Below are 23502 nucleotides of genomic sequence, written 5' to 3' on the forward strand. Positions count from 1 at the left end.
CTCTACCCCCACTTCCAATTCAACGTTTGCTCTCCCCACCCCCCACTCACTATTTGCTCCATTCACCATTAGTTCTCCCCACCCCCTATTCCCAATTCACCATTTGCTCTTCCCACCCCCAATTCATCATGTGCACTCCACACTCCCAATTCACCATTAGCTCTCACTACCGCTCCCTCCCAATTGACCATTTTCTCTCCCCACTCCCAATTTACCATTAGCTCTCCCCACCCCCACTCCCAATGCACCATTTGCTCTCCCCACCCACCACTCCCAATTCACCGTTTGCTCTCCCCACCCCCAATTCACCATTTGCTCTCCCCACCCCCACTTCATCATTTGCTCTCCCCACCCCCAATTCACCATGTGCTCTCCACACTCCCAATTCACAATTTGCTCTCCCCACTCACCTCTCTCAATTAATCATTTGCTCTCCCCAACCACTCCCAATTCATCATTTGCTCTCCTCACCCCCCCATTCAGCATATGCTCTCCCCACCCCCCACTTCCAATTCACCATGTACTCTCCCCACCCCCCAGATCATTATCTGCTCTCCCCACCCCCAATTCACCATGTGCTCTCCCCATCCCCCACTCGCAATTCACCATTTGCTCTCTCCACCCCCCACCTTCAATTCATAATTTGCTCTCCCCACCCACCATGTGCTCTCCCCACCCCCAATTAATAATGTGCTCTATCCACTCCTCACTCCCAATTCACCATGTGCTCTCCCCACCCCCCACTCCCAGTTCACCATGTGCTCTCCCCACCCCTTAATTCCAGTTCACCTTGTGCTCTCCTCACCCCCCACTTCCAATTCTCCATGTGCTCTCCCCACCCCGACTCTCAGTTCATCATGAGCTCTCCCCACCCCCACTCCAAAATCATCATTTGCTCTCCCCACCCCCAATTCACCATGTGCTCTCTCCCCCCCCACTCCCAATTCATCATGTGCTCTCCCCTTCCCCCACTCCCTATTCTCCAAGTGCTTTCCCCAACCTCCACTCCCAGTTCATCATGAGCTCTCCCCCAAGACCATTTAATTAATTCTATTAAAAATAAATAAATTGATACTTACCTCTCATATAATCCCCTGCAGCTGCACTTCTGTACTGGCATCTTGGCCCTCTATGCAGACGCGTACGCGATGATGTCATTGCGTACGCACCTTCACCAGCACGTCCCATAAGAGGCGGAGGGACTGCACGGCCGTTCAGGTTTTATGGCGGTGAGAGCTCCAAGGGTCCCGGCACACGATACCCCAGTGTCGGCATATAAGTAAGCAAAAAAGATGGTAGCACTTAATAGAAAATTACATAAAAAATGGTGTATTTATTGGCCCGTGTGAACAGGTGCCAATGTTTCGGCTCAAAAGCAAGTGGATTTTTAATGCAACCAAACAAGCCTCATCAGGTCTAAGAAATGTATTTATTTTAATAAAATAAACAGTTTGTATTGTGGAGTCTGCTCCACTTCAGAATTATTACATATATTGGGAATAACTCTTTAACCCCTTCCCACTTAAGGTACTTTTTACTTTCCTGACCAAGCCAAATTTTTTAAACTAATATGTGCCATTTTATGTGGTAATAATTTTTTTCTTGACACATTGTAGTTTACGTTCGTGGTAAATTTAGGTCAATATGATAGACATTTATATAAAAAATATCGGAAATTTGATAAATATTTAGAAAAAGTCTCATTTTTGTACTTTGAATTTTGTATGCCAATGAAATGTCCCATCCCTCAGTTTTTCAGGACCATCTACGCATTTGAAAAGATTTTGAGGGACCTATATGTCATGTATACACCTCAAAATATTCAAAACCGTATTCAGAAATTTTGTATAACCCACAGGGCTTCATGCAAAGTTAAATGAAAAATTACTTTTTATTATTATTATTAGCATGTGAAGGTATTTGCAAAGGGGGGTAGCAGAGGAATAGTGAGGCGAGAGATGAACCAGTCGAGCAGCAGAGTTGGGGATGGACTGGAGGGGTGCGAGAGTGTTAGCAGGTAGGCCACAGAGGAGGGTGTTGCAGTAGTCGAGGCGGGAGATGATGAGGGCATGAACAAGCAGTTTAATAGATTGAGGGTTGAGGAAAGGATGGATTCTGGGAATACTTTTGAGCTGGAGGCCACAGGAGGTGGCAAGAGCTTGGATGTGGGGTTTGAAGGACAGGGCAGAGTCAGGGGTTACTCCGGGGACCGGGGAAAGTGTGATGTCATTTATTGTGATAGAAAGATCAGGTGGGGAAGATATGCGAGATGAAGGAAAGATGATGAGTTCAGTGTGCGGAAACAGTTGGCTTATACTCGAGTATATACGGTATATACTTTAAACTGTAAAGTGTTAGTAACAAGGCAAATCAACAGTAGAACTAATAACAGTAAGCTTGGGATAGCAGAGAAAGTCTTTCACTATTTAACGTTAATGTTCTCTTCACAAAGGTGGTGTGCCCAGTCGTGTGAGTTTCCATGTAAGTTCTCTATGAAGCTCTGGCCCTAGCGGGGATCACTGGGTTTTCCGGCTAGGCCGCAAGTCTCTCTCTGATGTTCACTACTAGGACCAACCCTTCTCAATCAATATGTTTCCACAAAGTAAAATAATAGGAGCTATACTCACCTCCGGTGCTGGCACCATTCCAGCTGGATCACTGAGGGGCTCCCGCAGGAACTGAGCAGTCAATGTCTGTGATCCTAGCTGTTATCTTTAATTAACGCCTTTGATGCCGCAACCTATAGTATCAGTGGCATCTAGGTTGTCAAATAAAGGTAGGGGGCTCTTTTAGTCAACCAACTCACACAATGGCCCCCACAGTTGTAATTGTAAATCATGCCTCGCAGCATCGTGCAATAAAGCTCAACCAGGTTCACATTCTGTAAAGGGACTAAAGTAAAAAAAGGAAAAACCAAAACGGTTTATAGAAAAAAATAACAAATCCCAGGTCCCGTTCTTTGATGTGGACTTGGGAACTGAGCCGACAAATGATGGCTGCATTATTCAGCCATCATCTGCCTCTAACAGATGCGAGTGGAGGGAAGCGACCGTTAACCTGTTATATGCCGCTAACTATCTGTGATGGCAGAATTTACAGCGACTGGTCCAGGTGGGGCACACTGTTCTAACTGTCCCTGCATCATGATTGTGGGGTGCCAAAGGGTTGTCATGACAGCTTGAGGTTTTCTGAACACCCCAGTGCTTGTCATGACAATACTCTGTAGTATCGGTGTCTCTGCGCCTTGACAGGCAGAGACGCCGTCCCTCTTACCGCCGCGCTCCCCTCCCGGCGTCCTCCGGCGCTCCTGCTTCTGCCGGCGCGCAGCTTCCCGGGCATTGTGCTTAGGGCGCCCTCTTAAAGGGGCCGCGCACGCCGTCCTAAGGAGTCCCCGGCCAATGACCGGAGGACCTCTCATATAAAAGGCACCTCCTCCAAGATGGAGGTGCCCATGCAAGGTTGTAGCTTTGTGTGTTAAACTCTGCTTCAGCCCTCAGGTCCTGCTGCCAGCCTGACTACCAGTCCAGCCCGCCAGCTTGACTACAAGTCCAGCCCGCCAGCCTGACTACAAGTCCAGCCCGCCAACCTGACTACAAGTCCAGCCCGCCAGCCTGACTACTAGTCCAGTCCGCCAGCTTGTCTACTCTCCAGCCCGACAGTCTGTCTACAGTCAAGTCCGCCAGTCTGTCTATGGGCCTTGCCCGCCTGCTTACCTGGAAGCACCTGCCTGTTACCTACCGTGCCTACCAGTCAGCCTATCTGGAGGCTCCTGCTTGTTATCTGCCGTGTCTGCCAGTCTGCCTACCCGGATCACCCGTCAGCCTGCCTGCCGTGCTCATCTGCTGTACCGGTCAGTTCCTGCCTTCTGACCCGTGGGAGTCACCTGCTCTCATACAAGGTTGGTCCCAGAGTAGCACCTGGTCTCTCTGCTCGGTCTTCCCTGGTCACGGAGTCGATTGAGCCGCCGTATGACCTTGGTCAGTCCGAGTTGACAGCTACTTACGCCCCTCTGGTCCCTCCTTGCACCGCAGCACAGAGGTTCCACCACCCGGATCCGTAACATACTCCTTTGAACACATGCCTGTGGAGAGTAGGAGACTGTGATTTTTGCTACATACTGAAGCAGGGCTGCCACCAGGAATTTCAGCACCCCATACTGGCAACATTTCCGGGCACCCTTGAGACTCCACACCAGCCCCGCCTCCACCCCTCAAACTTTCCACCGTCCCACCTCCCACTCTTGGAAAAACTCTGCTTCTGCACCTCGGTTTCACCAATCACATATAAACAGTTCCCATCGAACACCATATCACATACACAGCCATCAGCTTTTGTTTTGGCCAAAAGATTTTTTAAGCCTGCCACCACGACAAGGTAGACTCTTTTGGCAGGGCCCTACTCTACTCTAACCTATTAAACATTTCTTAAACTATCCAATATTCTTTTTAGGTATATTTTGCTTATTTTTCTTTAAGGGAATGAGTGACGTACATTTTTTAAACTAATTGAAACCAGATTGTGATAATTTTTTTATAATCTGTATTTCTGACTTCAGATTATTGTATCCTGTTTTCTGTACATTTATGGAAATCTGCTGTCTTGCCTGTTTGGAGATATGAACAATAGACATATGGATGTATATATATCACAAGACAAAATATGGGAGTCTAATTCCTAGGGAGAGTTTTCTATACATGTTCTCATGTTTAGTGACATGCAGATGTCATTGTGCAGGAAAGGGGAAGAGGTGAGCTGTGACACGACCTAATGTGAATGGTGGATTCTGTTATCTCTCATTGTAATCCTGCTGGCTATGATAATGAGGTGACTGCTGAAAAGGAATCTCTTCTGGACGTGTTATTCTATTAGAAAAGCAATTTCTGTTTATTTATTATTTATGATATAAGGGGTGACAAACTTTAAAGTAAATTCTTCCAAAAAGTTAAACTATGATTAAAAGGATTGGCAATTTTCTGGTTATTCTTTACCAATGTGTTTGAGATGATGATAAGGCACTTAGTATTATGGTCTTTCTTGAACTTCGGCACTAAATACGAAATATGGGAAATAGACTATATTTCTATGTTGAATTTCTGCATTAAGGGCCTTTTAATCATCTCACACACACATTGGTTAAGAATAACCAGAGCATGGTCAATGCCCTTAACATAAAAGTTTTGTAAAACATTCCCACTAAACATTTCGCTAATTAAATCTATTTTTCATAAGAGTCATTTAGTTAAATCCTTTGGTCAATTATGTAAAGTGCAAAATTATAATGTAACAAAACAAAGACAAAACGTATAACCAATTAATACAATGAAAATAAGGTCATTTTGTGATGTCAGAAAACATATTAAAACAACAAACAGTTTTGCACACGATCTAAGGAAATGAACCATAATAATAAAGATGTATTTCCATAAATTCAAGAACAACAAACAATAGTGCGCTCTATCCTAAAAACTGAGCCCTAATATTAAATGGGTATTCCCATCTGGGGTACGGATAGTGCATCGCAGGGTCAGTCAGGTGCAGGTCTCAGAACTGAAACATTACTATCCGATCTGTTACATCTGTCTAATGCTAGGACTTTGGGTCAGTAATCCCGCAGTCAGGCTAGGACACTCATCCATAATACAGGGGAACATACATGGCAATAACACACTAATGTAAAACTGGCTACATGTAGAAGATGTGAAGATGCAAATTTACATGTATGGAACAGGCAGTCGTTTTACCTGCTGGTTAGAAAAATCCTTAATCAGGTCTTTAATATTCAGGTGTCTGGCGAGCTCATGCTCAATTGACAGAAGGGCTCGGCTGTTTAACCGTTGTTCCATCATTGTAGAATGCAGATAGTTCTTGAGAGTTTGCTAATGCTATCTCTCCTTCTGCTACTCAAAGTGGTTGGGTGATAAAAATTCTTGCAATACACACCTCTCCAAATCTTGAAGCTCGAATTTGTAGATGGCGTTTAGTAAAGCCAGTGGACCCATGTTTTCTGTAAATGTAGCTTCATAAACTTTCCGAAGACGTTGCTACTCAGAAAGTAACGGTGATGTGAGATCTACCTGCCTTCCCATGGGTTGTTCCATCTCTTGCTATTATTTTGAATTATTTGGTTCTTTCCTAGAATGGGTGGTTAAGTATGAAACAGGTTCCTCCGCTATAATCCATTATCTTGACGATTCTCTTTTTGTGGGACCACCAGATTCCAGGTCCTGTCAATTTTTGCTGGACAATTTTATTTTTTTCGCGTCGTATTTTGGCGTTCCCTTATCCAGTGGAAAAACTTTTGCTACTACTTCGCTATCCTTTTTAGGAATTGAGATTGATTCCGTTGCCATGGTTTTTCGCCTTCCCTCAGAAAAAAATTCAAAATTGCTGTCCCAGATTGAAGGATTTTGTTCTGTCCTCAAAGTAACACTATGTCAAATGCAGTCCATGCTAGGCCTCCTTAACTTTGCTTGCACAGTAATGCCTATGGGGAGAATTTTTCCAGACGTTTATCCCTCTCGACCAAAAGCATCAAGCTTCCCCATCATAGAATTCGGATAAAACCTCCTTTGAAAGCAGACTTGCTGGTTGGGAAGGAGTTCCTCTTGTCCTATAATGGATATACATTCTTTTAGTCATCGGAATTGACTAATGAGGATCTCTCCCTTTTTTCCGATGCCGCTGGATCTACTGGTTTCAGTGTCATTTTTGGAGACCAATGGTGTGCCGAACCTTGGCCGGAATCTTGGCGCACTGAGGGCTGGGTTAAAAACCTTACTTGGTTAGAGTTATTTCCTATCATCACAGCCATTTCTTTATGGGGCCCATCCCTCAGGGATAAACGGATCTGTTATTGGACTGACAATATGAGTATTGTACACGCCATAAATCACTTGTCATCCTCATCTCCCCTGGTTATCAAATTACTCAGATTCCTGGTATTAAAATGCTTACGTTTAAACATCTGGTTTTAAGCCCGCCATGTTCCGGGTACAAATAATGTCATTGCTGATTCTCTTTCTCGTTTCGATTGGCAGAAATTCCGGGAATGTTTCCCCGCAGCCAAACCAGAGGGGCATCCATGCCCATCCCTCATGTGGGAGGTGGTAGAGAAAGATTGATGGAGTTGGTGAGATCTTCAGTGGCCTCATCTACATGGCGTTCTTACGGTAAGGCATGGAATGAGTGGCATAACCTATTTGGGGATAGATCAGCAGCAGCATCCGACGCTGCCCGTCTGGAGGTCACAATCGAATATTTACTTTACTTGCGTAGCATGGGTGTTTCAGGAGCCGTTGCACAGAACCGCCTATCTGATCTCGGTGTTTATTTTCGCCTCTTAGGTTGGAACGATGTTACTAAGGTTTTCATCATTCGGCAGGCTATTATGGGTTGGAGGAGGGAGCACACTCGTCAGGAGAACAGACGGCCCATTTCTTTCAGTTTACTTACCCGCCTAATCAACCCACTCCCGCTGTCCGCTCTTCTCCTTTCAAGTCTGCTCTACTCTCTGCCGCTTTTTGACTCGCGTTTTTTGGTTTGGTGCTTTGCGCATTAGTGAATTGGTGTCCCCATCCAAGCGCACTTCAGGAGGACTCCAGTATGATGGTATCACTCCCTGTGACCGAGGTCTCCGTATCCACTTTCGGAAATCGAAAATTGACCCGTCCGGTATTTGTTCATGGGTTCCCCTTCTTACCATCCCCGGTCCTATTTGTCCTTTAACCCTTGTTAATAATTACTTATCATTCTGGCGATCTGGTGACTCCTTTTTCTCACATGAGGATGGTTCTCCTCTTACGGTTTTTCAATTTCAATCTAGTTTTTTTGGAAATGTTTAGCTTTCGTAGGCCTTCCTCTCAAGGTATTTGGTACGTACTCCTTTAGGATAGCAGCTGCTACCGAAGCAGCCCGTGCTGGTTTGCCTAACTCCGAGATCCAGCACATTGGTAGATGGCGTTCCTCCTGTTTTGCAAGATACATCAGACCGAATTTATTGCTTCACTAACTTTATTATCTCTTCATAGATGGTGTAAAACACACAGTGAGGATACTGGGCCACTCTTACATCTTCTGGGCATCCCAAAGAGCAGAACGTCGACCAGGTGGCAGAGGTCTTGGGTTCCACGGCATCAACGTTTTTTTGAGAGGAATAAGAGGCTTGACCTGGCCTCAGGTTCTTCCCGAGGTGGTGCGGATAGCTCAGACTGCTTCCTCTCCCTTAATTCTAGTCCTGCATGCGGGCAGGAATGATCTCTGCTCCTTTCACCTAGCGGAACTCCTCACAATCATGCGCTCCGACGTGGATAAATTCCACAGACTTTTTCCAGAGCTTACTCTGATTTGGTCAGAGGTCATGTCACGTGTTGCATGGCAGGGCGCGAGAGATGCGGCGGCAGTTGAACGTTCTGTGCGCACGCTTAATGCCCGCTTGTCCCGCTTTATCCGTTTTAAGGCCGGAGTGGTCATGAGGCATCACCAACTTGAGGGAGACAATTCCAGTCTTATGCTACCCGATGGAGTCCATCTGACGGAAATAGGGCTGGATATTTTTCTCTCCGGTCTCCAGGATAGCATAGAACAAGCTTTTTACCAAATGGGTGGGGGGCGGAGCGCAGTATAAATACTCCGCTCCTCCTTAGCGGTCATTTTCTCCATCTTGATGTTTTTTTCCGGGACGAAGTCTGACTTGCGCTGGGAGTCCAGCTGTGGCATATGGATTTGCACCCGTTTCAGCTGGCCAATAGTGCCTTAACCGAGTTTTATACCGGTTAAATACTGAGCATGTCCTTTTTGGCTGTGACCGACTTCTACCCATTAAAAGGAGTTTTGGTTAAGATCTGTGTGTTGTCGTTATTCCATGGGACTTTTTGAGGAAATATTGTTGTTGGGTCTCAGCAGTCTGCAGGGCACGTCAATCTTTAATTGAATGCCCCTTGACTGCTGTGCCCTGCTGAAGGGGTTAAATTGTGTGTCCCATGTTCTTTTTCTCCTCTCCTCCTGGCTTTCACCCAATAATCCTCTTCTTCCTCCCTCTTCCCCTCTTTATAAGTCCAGACCCTGTGTGAAGCCCAGCTGTGCTTGGTATCACAGATCCTAGAAGGGTGTATTGACGGATTCCTCCACAAGAGGCCCCCATAACCATTCACACATCTCCACCTTCCACCTCAGACCACCAGAGGGAGCTGTTAGGGATATATAAAGAAGGGAAGGTGGAGCCAGGCAGTCAGTTCCTGCAGAGTGAGACACAGAAACAGGGCAGTCTGCAGTGGAGCTCAGTGACTCCGCAATTCCTCTGGAGAGTTCAGTTAGTGCAAGCCTGAATACAGAGTTGAGCCCGGTTGAGTCGTAGCTCAGAATAGTGAGCTTAGGTGTGCCGGCGCCATAAGATCGGTGAAGCGCGGCAAGCTGCCGTTAGTGCGAGTAGCCTATTGAGGGCCCGAGTAGGCCGAAGGCGAGTAGAGAGAGTTAGTACATAGGGGGCAGAGGAGCTTAACTAGCTCACCCCGAAGAAGAATTTACCGGACACCGGGTCCGAAGCTTACCGGGATATCCACGACCCAGTAAGATATAACCGGAATCCCTGGAGAACTACAAGTCCCAGGATCGCTAAAGGGCTGATACGTACCAGAGCCAGGAGACACATAGGCCCCGTAGGTCGGGAGAGTGCACTCCAAGAGAAGGCCCTACCACAAGGACAGCCAGCGCAGGACAGAGACAAAGTTAGGCCTAGCTTCAGGCAGGTCAGAAACTTACTAAGCAGAGGCAAGGAACAGGAGGCCCAAAACCCGCTCATTGGGGAGGATCCGGACATACACCCTTCACCCTACATTGCTCCGGGGAGTGCCTGAATTTCCATCAGTAAAAGGTACTGAAGTGACTATTGTGTCTGTCCTTGTTCTTGCTCTGACGCGGCTGAGTCTCTCTGTCCTGCATACCCCGTCATACACTGCCCTGAGGCCTAGCTCCATCTGTGGGAGCTATACCATCCAGCTGCCTTATCATTGGCCTCAGTGGACTGCGCAGCGCTGGTGATCCTCACCAGAAGCCACAGGTGGCGTCACGAACTTTTATAAACTTAACATCTATCAACGCCTTTTTAAAGAGAGACCCCAGAGTACGGGCCCGGGAGCCGACCACCGCGACCTCCTTAAGGCTAAAGGCCCGGGTAACCGAGTCTTCCCCCATCCCCTGGGCTAGTCATCTCCAACTGGCGTCACGAACAGGATTACGTGCCCGCTGCAACGACAGAGTGTTGTGCCCGTTGCCACCGGGTACTGTGCGCCTTTATTCTGAACTGTGTACGTAAAGTTGTGGTGAAGGTTGCCGCCATTGTTGGGCCGTTGAGCAAGAAGAAGGGCGTAACCGCGGGAAAATAAGGGGCGTACCTTCAAAAGAGCGCTAAGCCCCGGACACGCCCCACGCCTTGACGTCAAAGCTAGAAGCGCCAGTTCCTGTAAGGAGCATCGCTGAACGCTCTGACGTAGGACGCAAGGTCCTGAAGACAACCGTCACCTGCGGAGCTGCGGCCTACCGGAAGAAAAAAAACAGAAGGTAGGCCACGGTTAACTAGGGGGGTGCCAAGATGTCCGACAAGCAGCAGAACGCCAACCTACCGGTCAACGTCCCTGAAGTTCAGCCCGATGATGAGCAGGCCGAAGCCGCCGCTCCACCAGCAGCGCCTGTAACACCCGTAATTCCTATGACTTTACCGTACATTCCTGGAGCAAAGTGGCTCCCCCAGTACAACGGCAAACCAAATACCCTGTCTGGATTCAAACGGAAGATATGTGGTATCTTGGACATGTACTCCATGACCGGCAAACAAAGAGCCGCCGTTGTATTAGGACAGCTGACCGGTGCTGCGGAGCGGGAAGTGGAAACCTGATCGGCCGCAGACCAGGAGTCAGTGTCCGCAATATTTCAAAAACTACAGACTGTCTTTGAGGACCTTACTGAGGCGGACCTCCAGATGAGGTTTTACAGCTGTTCCCAACAACCAGAGGACAATGTTCGGGACTACGCCTGGCGTCTACAGGGGGCCCTGCGGGCTCTAAACCAGGTTAGTCCAACCAGCGTTGAAAATGAGAACAAAATGCTGAAGGAACAGTTTGTCCGGGGACTGAGGTCTCCAGAGGAGAGCAGGACTGTGCGTTGGTGGTCCCTGGATCATCCAGAAGCTACCTTTGACAATCTTAAGGACATGGCTATAAAAGGACTGCAGCCCCTGGAAACAAATGCCATCCAACGTTACCAGGGTGGGGCGACCCCAGTACCTGCAACACCCACCTTTTCCCCGGTGGCTGCTGAAGCTAAAGTTCCAGCAACGTCCCCTAAAGAACTGGACAGTCTGCGCTCTGAGGTGCGTCAGTTGAGTAAAACCCTGACCACTGTGCTGAGTGCTCTGCAGTTGCGGACGGAGCCTGAGGAAGGAGGGAAGATCCTGTTAGCCGATAGCCCTGAGAATGTCCCCTGGATGCGAAGGAGGAGGAGACCAACACCACCCTCGCCGAGGATCAGTGACTAGCGCCGTCCACCAAAGGACCCAGCCTGCTACCGCTGCCGCAAGACCGGACACATCGCCCAGAATTGTCCTTTAAACGAGAAAACCCTGGGTCCGAGGGCCGACACCCAGGAGTAGACTCACCAGGCCCATCAGACTGGTACAACAGGTTCGTCGGAGGAAGACCTTTCCTGTCCATTGTACTGGACGGGATCCCGACGCATGCCCTGCTGGACACAGGATCTCAGGTAATCATCATGCCTGAAGTCCTCTACAAGAGGTTCTGGTCCATGGACGACCTACGTCCGCCAGCTCCAAATCTGTCTGTGTATGCCTCAAATGGACTCCTCCTTAACCTACTCGGGGTTAAGAATGTGACTGTAAAGGTGGGGAGAGTGGAGCTGAAGGACCAGGGACTAATTGTAGTGGAGAATAACCCTGATGACAGCAACCCGTATATGGTATTGGGCACTAACGTTGTTGGTAACTGTTTGGGAGAAGTTGTGTTCTTGCTCCAACAGATCGCCGACACTGCCAGACCGAGAGAGAGGAGGGCACTGCAGAGGGAGATCCGCGTCCTGATGTATCAACAGCAAGTAAAGTTAACAGATGGTGAAATCAGTAACGTGCGGGTAACAGACCCCATACCCATTGTCGTTTCCCCAATGAGTGAAATGCTCATCTGATGAAGAGCTGCCATAGGTCTTAGAGGACAGAGCTACCAGGCGGTAGTAGAACCCCTATGCTCTGAGCACAGACCCACGCTCTTAACTGCCAGGGGAGTGGTAGATGTACGTAATGGGAGGGTGCCCGTCCATCTTCTCAACTTAGGGGAAGATGAGGTCAAACTGCCACGTTATGCCACTGTTGCCAAATTACATGCTGTCAACAACAACTGCATCCATGAGGCGGAGTCCTTAACTTCACCAGAAGAAGTGGAGGATAATGACCCTGCAACCCAGGTGGAGGATTGGTGTCAACCGCTCCCTGTTGGGTCGGACACCACTCCTACCCACCAAAAACAGGGTGTACACTGGGTGGTTCAAGAGTACTCGCAGGTGTTCAGTAAACATCCACTAGACTTCGGAAGGGTTAAGGGGGTTCAACATCATACCCCCACAGGCAACCATTCCCCAATCAAAGAACGTTATAGGCCTATACCCCCAGCTCACTACCAGAAGGAAAAAGAAATGCTGCATGACATGAGGAAGGCGGGAGTGATAAGGGATAGTTGTAGTCCCTGGGCAGCTCCCCTAGTGCTGGTTAGGAACAAGGACGGGAGCATGAGAATGTGTGTAGATTACCGTCAAGTAAATCGCATTACACATAAAGATGCATACCCTTTACCACGCATAGAGGAGTCCCTAGCTGCCTTAAAGTCTGCAAATTACTTTTCCACCCTTGACTTCACTAGTGGGTACTGGCAAGTAGCTGTGGCTGAGGAGGATCGGGAGAAGACGGCCTTCACCACCCCGATGGGACTCTGCGAGTTCAACAGTATGCCGTTTGGACTCTGCAATGCCCCCGGAACGTTCCAGAGATTGATGGAGTGCTGCCTGGGACACCGCAACTTCGAGACTGTGTTACTTTACCTGGACGATGTAATTGTGTACTCCAGAACGTACGAGGACCACTTGAAACACCTGGCAGAGGTATTTGAGTCACTGTCCCGGTATGGGATGAAGTTGAAGCCCTCAAAGTGCAACCTACTCTAGAGAAAGGTACAGTACTTGGGGCACATTGTCAGTCCGGAAGGGGAAGCACCAGACCCGGAGAAAGTCACAGCCATCCAGAAGTGGCCAGAGCCGAAGAACCTCAAGGAGGTGCGTCAGTTCTTGGGACTAGTAGGATACTACCGGAGGTTCGTAAAGGACTACACTAAGAGAGCAGCTCCTCTGCAAGACCTCCTGGTAGGACAGTCCCCCAAAGGCAAAAAACCCCCATTCCACTGGGGTAAGGAGCAAGCCGAGTCGTTTCAGGAGATGAAGGAGATCCTGACAGGTGATGAGATCCTAGTCTACCCTGACTACAGCCAACCGTTCCTACTGTATACAGATGCCAGCAACGAAGGCCTGGGTGCTGTTCTAAGTCAGAAGCAGAATGGGCAGGAGAAGGTGATCGCATACGCAAGTAGGAAGCTCCACCCGACTGAGAGGAACCCAGAGAACTATAGCAGCTTCAAGTTGGAGTTCCTGGACTTGGTCTGGGCCATCACTGAAAGATTCAAGCACTATCTGGCTTCCAGCAAGTTCACTGCCTTTACTGATAACAACCCCTTGACCCATCTTGAAACAGCTAAGTTGAGAGCTCCGGAACAACGATGGATGGCTCGGCTGTCAAACTACCAATTTACAATCAAATACCGGGCGGGCCGCAAGAACGCCAAAGCCGATGCCCTGTCTAGGATGCCTCACCAGTCAGACACAGAAGAAGAAGTGGATGACCTGGAAGAGATTGAGCTACCTGCCCTTCATCGAAGTGGGATGATCCATGAGCAACGAGCCTCCAGGAATCAGCGTGGAAAAACGTTAAACCCCCTGTCTCAGCACAGCTGGAAAGAGACCCAGGATAGCGACCGGGTTGTCAGCCGCATCAAACAGCTGATAACTCAAGAAGGTGCCTCCCTGGAGAAAGATGCGTCTCTGCAAGCAAAGCAGCTGTGGAATGAGCGAAGTCGGCTGTTTATCTACCATGAGAAGCTGTGCCGGAGGTGCGTCAATCCAAAGACTCATGAGATGGTATGGCAGATAGTAGTCCCTAAGACAGACATCCAGATGGTATTAGAGGCTTACCACGATCAGGCGGGGCACTTTGGTTGGAAAAAGCTAGAGACCCTGCTGAAATGTCGATTCTACTGGGTAGAAATGCGCAGCTCCATTGAGAGGTGGTGCTGGGACTGTGGACCCTGCGGCCTAAGAAGGAAAGACTTCAGCAGCCAGAAGGCACCCCTGCAACCCATCAAGACGACTCGACCCCTGGAGATCGTGGCCCTGGACCATGTTGAGCTCTCCCCCAGCAGGTCAGGGTACTCCTATGCTCTGACTATGGTGGATCACTACTCACGTTTCTTGGTGGTCGCCCCCGTCAAAGACCTGACGGCAGAGACAGCAGCAAAGACGTTCCAAGCGTATTTCTGCAGACCCCATGGTTACCCTGAGCAGGTGCTGACGGACCAGGGCCCGGCCTTTGAGGCTGAGCTGTTTAAGGAGTTCTGCCATCTCTACGGGTGTAAAAATATAAGAGCTACACCGTATCACCCGCAAACAAACGGTCTCTGCGAAAAGATGAACAACATTATCATCGACCTGCTAAAGACCATACCACTTGAGGAGAGAAACCAGTGGCCAGACCTACTACCTGACCTAGTGGATCTGTAGAATCATATACCAGTGAGTTCCACCAACTGCACTTCGGCATATCTCATGCGGGCAAGGCCAGGAAAGCAGCCCATGGATCTGGAGCTTGGTGTTGTTGAACCTGAAGCTGATATGACCACTGAGGACTGGGACAAAACCAGACAAGAGCAGTACAGAAGGGTACAAGCTTGTGTCAAGGACAGTCTTACTCGGGTGAGAGAAAAGCAGGAAGTTTAATACAACAAAAACGCACCCGCAGAACCTTTCACACCAGGTGAAACAGTGTTAAAAAGAAAAAGAAGTAACCACAAACTTGATGACCAGTGGGAAAAAGACCCCTACACTGTGTTACCGTCACGGTTTAACAACAAAAAGACATGCATAATTAGTCGTGATGGAGGAAGAACATCTGCCACAGTGTCCAGGGACCACCTAAAGTTGTGTCCAGACTTACAGAAACACCAAGAAAAAGTGCCTCTCACAACCCAGGAAGAACCTAAAGAAGCAGTGACCCACACTGACCTAGGAGACTTCCCAGCGGATTGGCCTCAAATAGGAGGTGCAGTAATTATTCCAGTACTCCAATTCTATGAACAGCCAGCAAACCCTCCACAGCAAGTTAAACCTGTAAGTGCTGTAGAAGAGCCAGCTCAAGAAGTATCCCCGGATGAAGGATCCCCGGCAGGAGCAGAGCAACAGGGCCCAGCCAATGGTAGACTTGCCAGTCCAAGAGAGAGGTTAAGGCAGTTTTACAACATGGTTACATGTAGAACTGGTAGAGTAACTGAGGATACAGACACTGACACTCCACCAACCACAGCACTACGCAGGTCAATATGTAGTACAAGAGGTAAACCTCCTGTTAGGTACACTCAGTAGATAGTTAAAAATCTCTGAAAATATATATAGTTACCCCTGGGGTATTGTATATTAAATTGTAATGTACTGCATGTGACGCGCCCCTGGGCCTGTGTCGCTCTGCGTTGCGCACGCGGGAGCTTACCCGGAGCCGGATCTGTGGAGGGTTGTAGTCTCGTGGCAGTGACCCGGTCCGTGCCCAGGGAGTCAAACTGGACGGCAATCTGTTAGCGGTAGAAAATGGTTGATGACTACGCCACCCGTTGAATGCAGCCAGGGGGCTGCTGCTGCAGGGCAGACCGCTGAGGCAGGTGGAAGGATGGTGCAGCGTGATAGTATAACCCCCAACGGGAGGGGTATGGCCTCAGGGCAGCCGACGTGGATGATGGGGGTAGCAGGAACCACTCAGAGACGGTATGGTAGCGTTCAGGGTCTTTACTGGTAACAACGATAGACCCTCCCGGAGTACTTGCTAGCGAACGGGGCCTGGTCAGTCCTTGAGCAGATGGGATCTCCCCTGGCCAGGCGTAGTTGTAGGCCTCCCAAGCTGACTGTACTCTTCTGGCTACCTTGCTAGAAGCTGATGTAAGTAGCCCACGTCCCTGAGTGTACCGTGTGGTGCTCACCCGTATGGCCGGTGACTCGGGGCCTTCTAATGGCTTCCGCTCCACGATGGCGGTGCTGGTCCCACGCGTGTGACCGGGCCTTCGGGCTTCTGGGCCAGGGGACCTGAAATCCCCTGCCTGACGGATTCTGCTGCTGGGTAGAAGTTAGTCCCCACAGCCTCGGACTCCGGGTCCGGTAAAGAATCTTCTTAGTCAGGGCGAGCTCTTTAGCTGCCAGCCCCTGACTCCTTGTGACTCTGCTGCTTCCTATGCTGCTCTTGTCTCTCCTCTTCCTGGACTCCCCCACTCTGCCTCAGCCCCGGGTTTATACAGGGGAAGTTCTTCCCCTCCCAAGGCTGGGCAGGAGGTGTGGCATGCACAGGATCCCTGACCAAAGGACCTCCCACCTGCTCTCAGACGTAATATCTCTATCACTGTGACAACCAGACCCCTGGGGTGTCACACTCCCCCCTAGTAAAATTTAGTACTCCGGGACTAAACACTTTTTAGAAAAATATAACAAGGTATATCAAAGAACAATAAAATACAATAAGGAAACACAATAAGATGGTCACGGATGTCCGCAACCGGGTGCAGTCTTTGAAGAAAAGCAAAGGTGTCCATTTCACCAACACAGGGAGACGTAACCAGGTAGGGGTCTGTCCTACCCCGAGTCCTTAACAGTCTCTAGTCCATCCTGGGTTACGCTCCAACTATATACAAAGGATTCCCGGTAAATCCACCGAAGACTCCTAAAAACAACTAGAAAACACAAAATTACACACAAGCAACAATAAACAGGTAAACATTGTAAAACAACTTAAACATTTAGATCCTCCAACGTGCGGGTAACTGGCCTCTAGTGGCCCTAGTGGACCTACGGAGCTGACTGTCTGGCCCTGAACTACAGGGTGTAGGAGCTGTCAAGGGTAAACTGGGCAGCTGTCTACCGGCTCTTTGTCTCACTAGGGGTACGGCAGGCTCACTATAAGCAGAGGGTGGATTCTCCTGTTCCGCTTGGGTGGAGTCTTCTGCCTCCTGGACCGGCTGCTCTTCCAGCTCTACCCGTTGCTCCGTAGGTTCTTGGGATGATGGTTGGAGGAAGGTGAGTACGGGTACCACAACTGCACCATTGACTTGAGTCCAAGACCGAGGGAAGTCCCCGAGCACGGTACTAACCATATCTTCCCTTTCTTCCACGGGTCGATGGTCTTCCTGTTCCTCCTCAGGGTTCCTCAGTTGTTCGGGGCACTTCTTCAGGTGGTCCCGGGATACAATGGCTGTGGTTTCCCCTCCGTCTTTACTGATGGTACAGACCTTCGGGTTCTCGTGGCTTGAGGGCTGTATGGTGTACGGGTCCTTCTCCCACTGGTCGTCCAACTTGTGGAGCCGTCTCTTCCTCTTCAAGACCTGCTCTCCGGGTACCAGGGGAACAGCGGGAGCATACTGGTTGTAAGTCTTCTCTTGTCTTTCCCTAGCCTGACAGAGACTTCGCTCCACGCTCTCCTGTACTTTCCGGTACTGCTGCTGCCTCTCTGTGTCCCAGTCTGTTTCTGGTGAAGTGTCCTCGGGCGTCAGGACTCCCATTTCCAGGTCAACAGGTAACTTACCAGGTCTTGCCCTCATTAGGTAAGCCGGGGTACAGTTGGTGGAACCTACCGGGATGTGGTTGTATAGGTCCACCAGATCGGGCAACTTCTCAGGCCACAGACTGCGTTCTTCCAGGGGCAACGTTTTTAGAAGATCCATTACCACCTGGTTCATTTTCTCACAAAGTCCATTAGTTTGCGGATGGTAGGGTGTCGTCCTTATCTTCCGGCAGCCATACAGATTGCAGAATTCCTGGAAGACCTCCGCTTCAAAGGCAGGTCCCTGGTCCGTCAGCACTTGGTCCGGGTACCCGTGTGGACGGCAAAAGTGCTGCTGGAAGGCTCTAGCTGCTGTTCGAGCCGTTAAGTCCTTGACGGGGACGACAACCAGAAACCGGGAGTAATGATCCACGATGGTTAACGCGTAGACGTAGCCACTTCTGCTGGGGGTCAGTTTTACATGATCCAAGGCTACCAGTTCCAACGGTTGCCGGGTGACGATGGACTGCAGGGGAGTCTTCTGGCTGGCCCGGTCCTTCCTTCTCAGATTGCACGGGCCACAGTCTCTGCACCACTTCTCGATGGTTCCCCTCATGCCTACCCAGTGGAACCGCTCGCGCAGCAGGAACTCCAGCTTTTTCCACCCGAAGTGTCCAGCTCCGTCGTGGTATGCCTCCATCACCATGGCTGCGTCTCTTCGTGGCACCACTACTTGCCAGAGTAGTTCATGCGTCCTGGAGTTAACCATTCTGCGGCACAACTTCCCCTTGTAAAGGAACAGTCGACTCTTCTCTGCCCATAGTTGTTTGGCTTCCTCTGGAGCGTCTGATTCCAGGCTAGCCTCCGGGCGAGTCAGCATCTCCTTCACCAGTCGGACGGCAGGGTCGCTGTCTTGCGTTTCCGCCCAGTTGTAGTGAGGTAAGGGGTTCAACGTAGCAGCCTGCTTACTCCTTACCTGGTGGGAATACTGGATAGTCCCATGACGGTGGAACGCAGGGAGTTCAACTTCTTCCAGTCCCTCCGGATCTTCTCCTCCGTCCGGCAGGTTGGGCATCCTGGACAGGGCGTCCGCGTTGGTATTGGAGCGCCCTGCCCGGTATTTAATTGTGAACTCGTAGTTGGACAGACGGGCCATCCACCTCTGCTCCAGGGCACCGAGTCTTGCCGTGTCCAGGTGTGTCAGCGGGTTGTTATCCGTGTATACGGTGAACCGGGAAGAAGCGAGGTAATGCCTAAAGCGCTCGGTGACTGCCCATACCACGGCCAGGAACTCTAGCTTAAATGAGCTGTAATTTTCGGGGTTCCTTTCAGTGGGTCGCAGTTTTCGGCTGGCATAGGAGATTACTCGTTCTCTCCCCTGCTGAATCTGGGACAGTACGGCTCCTAGCCCGATGTTACTGGCGTCGGTGTAGAGGATGAAGGGCCGGCTATAGTCCGGGTACGCCAAGATTTCATCCCCCGTGAGGGCCATCTTCAGCTGGCGGAAGGACTCTTCTTCTAGCTTTTCCCATTTGAAGGGCGGCTTCTGGTTCTTGGCCTTCCGGGACTGGCCTATCAGGAGGTCCTGCATAGGTGCTGCCTTTTTGGTGAAACCGGGAATAAACCTTCGGTAGTAGCCTACCAACCCTAGGAACTGCCGCACTTCTTTTACGCTGGAGGGGCTTGGCCATCCCTTAATTGCGGTGATCTTATCGGGGTCGGGAGCCACTCCGTCAGCGCTCACCACGTGTCCCAGGTATTGCACCTTTGGTTTCAGGAGGTGACACTTGGAGGGTTTCACCTTTAGGCCGTAACTCGCCAGAGCTTCGAACACCTCCGCCAGGTGTTTCAGGTGGTCCTCATAAGTTTTGGAGTATACGATGACATCGTCCAGGTACAACAGGACCGTTTCGAAGTTTCTGTGGCCCAGACAGCACTCCATTAATCGTTGGAAGGTTCCTGGGGCGTTGCAGAGTCCGAACGGCATGCAGGTGAACTCGCTAAGTCCCATCGGGGTGGTGAATGCGGTCTTCTCCCGGTCCGCCTCTGCTACAGGAACCTGCCAGTACCCGCTAGTGAGATCCAAGGTAGAGAAGAAGTTAGCAGATCTTAAAGCAGCCAATGACTCCTCTATCCTTGGTAAGGGGTACGCATCCTTGTGTGTGATACGGTTGATTTTCCGGTAATCTACACACATCCTCATGGTGTTGTCTTTCTTTTTGACTAAAACTAGTGGGGCTGCCCAGGGGCTACAGCTATCCCGGATTACCCCAGCCTCCTTCATGTCTCTAAGCATCCCCTTGGCGTGTTGGTAATGTGCAGGGGGTACGGGTCGATACCTCTCTTTTATGGGAGGATGATCTCCCGTGGGGATGCGGTGTTCTACCCCCTTGACTCGCCCGAAGTCTAACGGGTGTTTACTAAACACTCTCTCATACTCTTGAACCACCCGATAGACTCCTTGTTTCTGGTGTGAGGGAGTGGAGTCAGTACCCAGATGTAGTTGCTGACACCAGTCCTCCATGTCTTTCTTAGAGCCGTTACCTTCCTCCGGGTGAGATGGAGGCAAGGGTTCCACAGATTGTATAGAATTTTGATTAGTGGTATATAATTTGGCTAGCGTGGCATACCGGGGCAGGTACACTTCCCTCTCCCCGATATTTATTATGCGAACGGGCACCCTCCCATGGCGTACATTGACCACCCCCCGTGCTGTCAAAATGGTGGGCCTACTGTCTGAGTAAACTGGTTCTACCATTGCCTGGTAATCTCTACCTCTCAGACCAATAGCTGCCCGGCACCAAATCATCATTTCACTTTTTGGGGGCATGGCAATAGGAAAAGGGTCACACATTCTTACGCTACCAATCTCACCGCCGGAGAGTTCCACTTGTTGCCGTTGCATCAGTGCCCGGATCTCTTTCTGGAGCACCCGCTGCTCGCCGGAGCTGGCATTCTTGGCAACCTGCTGTAAAAGGAAAATCACCTCTGCAAGACAATTTTCAATTACATTAGTTCCTAGAGTTATTTTTGGATGACTCTCATGTTTGTCAATATCTACAATGATCAGTCCCTGTGCGGCCAGTTCGACTCTACCAATTTTGATGGTCACCTCTTTAAATCCGATCTGTGGCACGGGCTGACCATTGCTGGCGATGATACTCAAGTCGTCGTCAGGGTAGCGGGTAATATCCGAGTCATTCCAGTACTGCTTGAAGAGCACGTACGGGATGGTGGTGACCTGTGACCCGGTGTCCAGTAGGGCACTCATGGGAATGCCATCCAGTACCACAGGCAAGACTGGACGTCCTCCCACATATCTGTCGCGCCAGTTCGATGGGCCTGGTGATCTTTTTCCTGGGGGTTGGCCCTGTACCCCAGGTTGTGCCCGTTTAAAGAACAGTACCTTTCCATATGTCCGGGTTGATTGCAGCGGCGGCAGATGGGTCGTCCGTCCTCGCTGTATCGGTCACTGGGTCTTCCTCTGGCCGGTGGGGTCCTCCTTGGTCGACGCCACGGGATGTCCTCCGGTCCGGATGCCAGCTGGATCTTCCCTGGAGTGGAAACCTGTAAAGACTGCACAGTTCGGGTTAGCGCAGCAACGCTTTTAGCTAGCTCTTGGACCTGATGGTGTAGGTCTGGAGCCGGGTCATTGTCCAAAGCCTGCGCATCAGCTCCCACAGGCCCTGCTGACAAGGGCGCCGCCTCCTGGTAGTAAGTGGTAGTGGGGCGTCTGTGGGTCACAACGCCACCTGGTGCCGGTTCTCGGAGCACCCGGATGGCTCTGTCCTTGAACTGTGCAAATTCTAGATGAGGGTCCTGTAAGGCCATTGCCCGCAACTGGGTGCGGTGGGCATTGCAATATAAACCCTCTATAAATTGTTCGGTCAACAGCCTGTCCTCGTTTCCCACTCCATTAGGGTCGGTCTGCTTAATGGCCCTCAGGGCCTCTTGTAGGTTGAGTGCATAGTCCCTTATACTCTCATGCGCTCGCTGCTTGCACCCGTAGAATCTAAGTTTAATCTCGGCTGAGGTGCGGGTATCAAAGGTGTCCTTCAGCCGGGTTAGTATCCCTGCAACAGTCTTCCTCCCAGGTGGCCAGGATTTTACTTCCCTTTTGGCTGCCCCAGTTAGTTGGGCCACCAGGATGCTCACTTTTTGCTCTTCTGTGAGGGGGTACACCTGGAAGAGGCTATCCAGCTTTTCTCTAAAGTCATGCAGGGTATGTGACTCCCCTGAGTACTGGGGTAGCCAAGCTGCTCCCGGGATATAGGGCATGGTGAAGGGCATAACTGCAACAGCGGTAGCGCTGGCGGGGGTTGAGGCAATGGAGCCCTCCTCCGTATCCGACATCTTCCTCCCCCCTAGTGGACCGTGGCCTACCTTGCGATGATCCTGTTCCGTAGGCCGCGGCTCCGCAGTGGATCGTCAGGGTTGAGGACCTTCCGTCGCGCTCCTGTGACGTCGGCGTCTGCTGGGCTCCTTCCAGGACCTTACGCAACGTCCGGACGTGAGGCGGGGCTTCAGTTCTCGCGCGCTTTCGGAGTCCACGCCCCTCTTCTTCCCGCGCGGCGTCCTCAAGATGGCGTCCAATGGCGGGAAAACTCCACGGATGGCGGGAAGAAGGCTGAAGATGGCGCCGGATGGCGGGAAACTTCACCGATGGCGGGAAGAAGGCTGAAGATGGCGCCGGATGGCGGGAATCTTCACCGATGGCGGGAATCTTCACCACTGGTAAGTTTGAACAGTCTTTGCTTTTCAGGCACGCAGTACCCGGTGGTTGCGGGCACGTGATCCTGCCGACTACGCCAAAGTTGACGCGCCCCTGGGCCTGTGTCGCGCTGCGTTGCGCACGCGGGAGCTTACCCGGAGCCGGATCTGTGGAGGGTTGTAGTCTCGTGGCGGTGACCCGGTCCGTGCCCAGGGAGTCAAACTGGACGGCAATCTGTTAGCGGTAGAAAATGGTTGATGACTACGCCACCCGTTGAATGCAGCCAGGGGGCTGCTGCTGCAGGGCAGACCGCTGAGGCAGGTGGAAGGATGGTGCAGCGTGATAGTATAACCCCCAACGGGAGGGGTATGGCCTCAGGGCAGCCGACGTGGATGATGGGGGTAGCAGGAACCACTCAGAGACGGTATGGTAGCGTTCAGGGTCTTTACTGGTAACAACGATAGACCCTCCCGGAGTACTTGCTAGCGAACGGGGCCTGGTCAGTCCTTGAGCAGATGGGATCTCCCCTGGCCAGGCGTAGTTGTAGGCCTCCCAAGCTGACTGTACTCTTCTGGCTACCTTGCTAGAAGCTGATGTAAGTAGCCCACGTCCCTGAGTGTACCGTGTGGTGCTCACCCGTATGGCCGGTGACTCGGGGCCTTCTAATGGCTTCCGCTCCACGATGGCGGTGCTGGTCCCACGCGTGTGACCGGGCCTTCGGGCTTCTGGGCCAGGGGACCTGAAATCCCCTGCCTGACGGATTCTGCTGCTGGGTAGAAGTTAGTCCCCACAGCCTCGGACTCCGGGTCCGGTAAAGAATCTTCTTAGTCAGGGCGAGCTCTTTAGCTGCCAGCCCCTGACTCCTTGTGACTCTGCTGCTTCCTATGCTGCTCTTGTCTCT

At 50.7% G+C, this 23502-nt stretch overlaps 1 long non-coding RNA gene across 2 annotated transcripts in view; it reads left to right on the forward strand.

The window, feature by feature from the left end:
- The window catches only part of LOC141226852 (uncharacterized), a 49665-nt gene extending 41425 nt beyond the window's left edge, over positions 1 to 8240 (forward strand). The window contains exons 3-5 of one of the 2 annotated variants that reach the window (XR_012293970.1): positions 3491 to 3898; positions 7038 to 7169; positions 8028 to 8240. This is a non-coding gene — a long non-coding RNA (uncharacterized lncRNA). The remainder of the gene's footprint in view (positions 1 to 3490; positions 3899 to 7037; positions 7170 to 8027) is intronic. The other variant, XR_012293971.1, reaches the window with a different exon arrangement.
- Positions 8241 to 23502: the final 15262 nt, after the last annotated feature.

This window comes from Phyllobates terribilis, unplaced genomic scaffold, assembly GCF_046119375.1.
Source record: "Phyllobates terribilis strain yellow unplaced genomic scaffold, ASM4611937v1 Scaffold_415__1_contigs__length_1637097, whole genome shotgun sequence".
Classification (NCBI taxonomy): Eukaryota; Metazoa; Chordata; class Amphibia; order Anura; family Dendrobatidae; genus Phyllobates; species Phyllobates terribilis.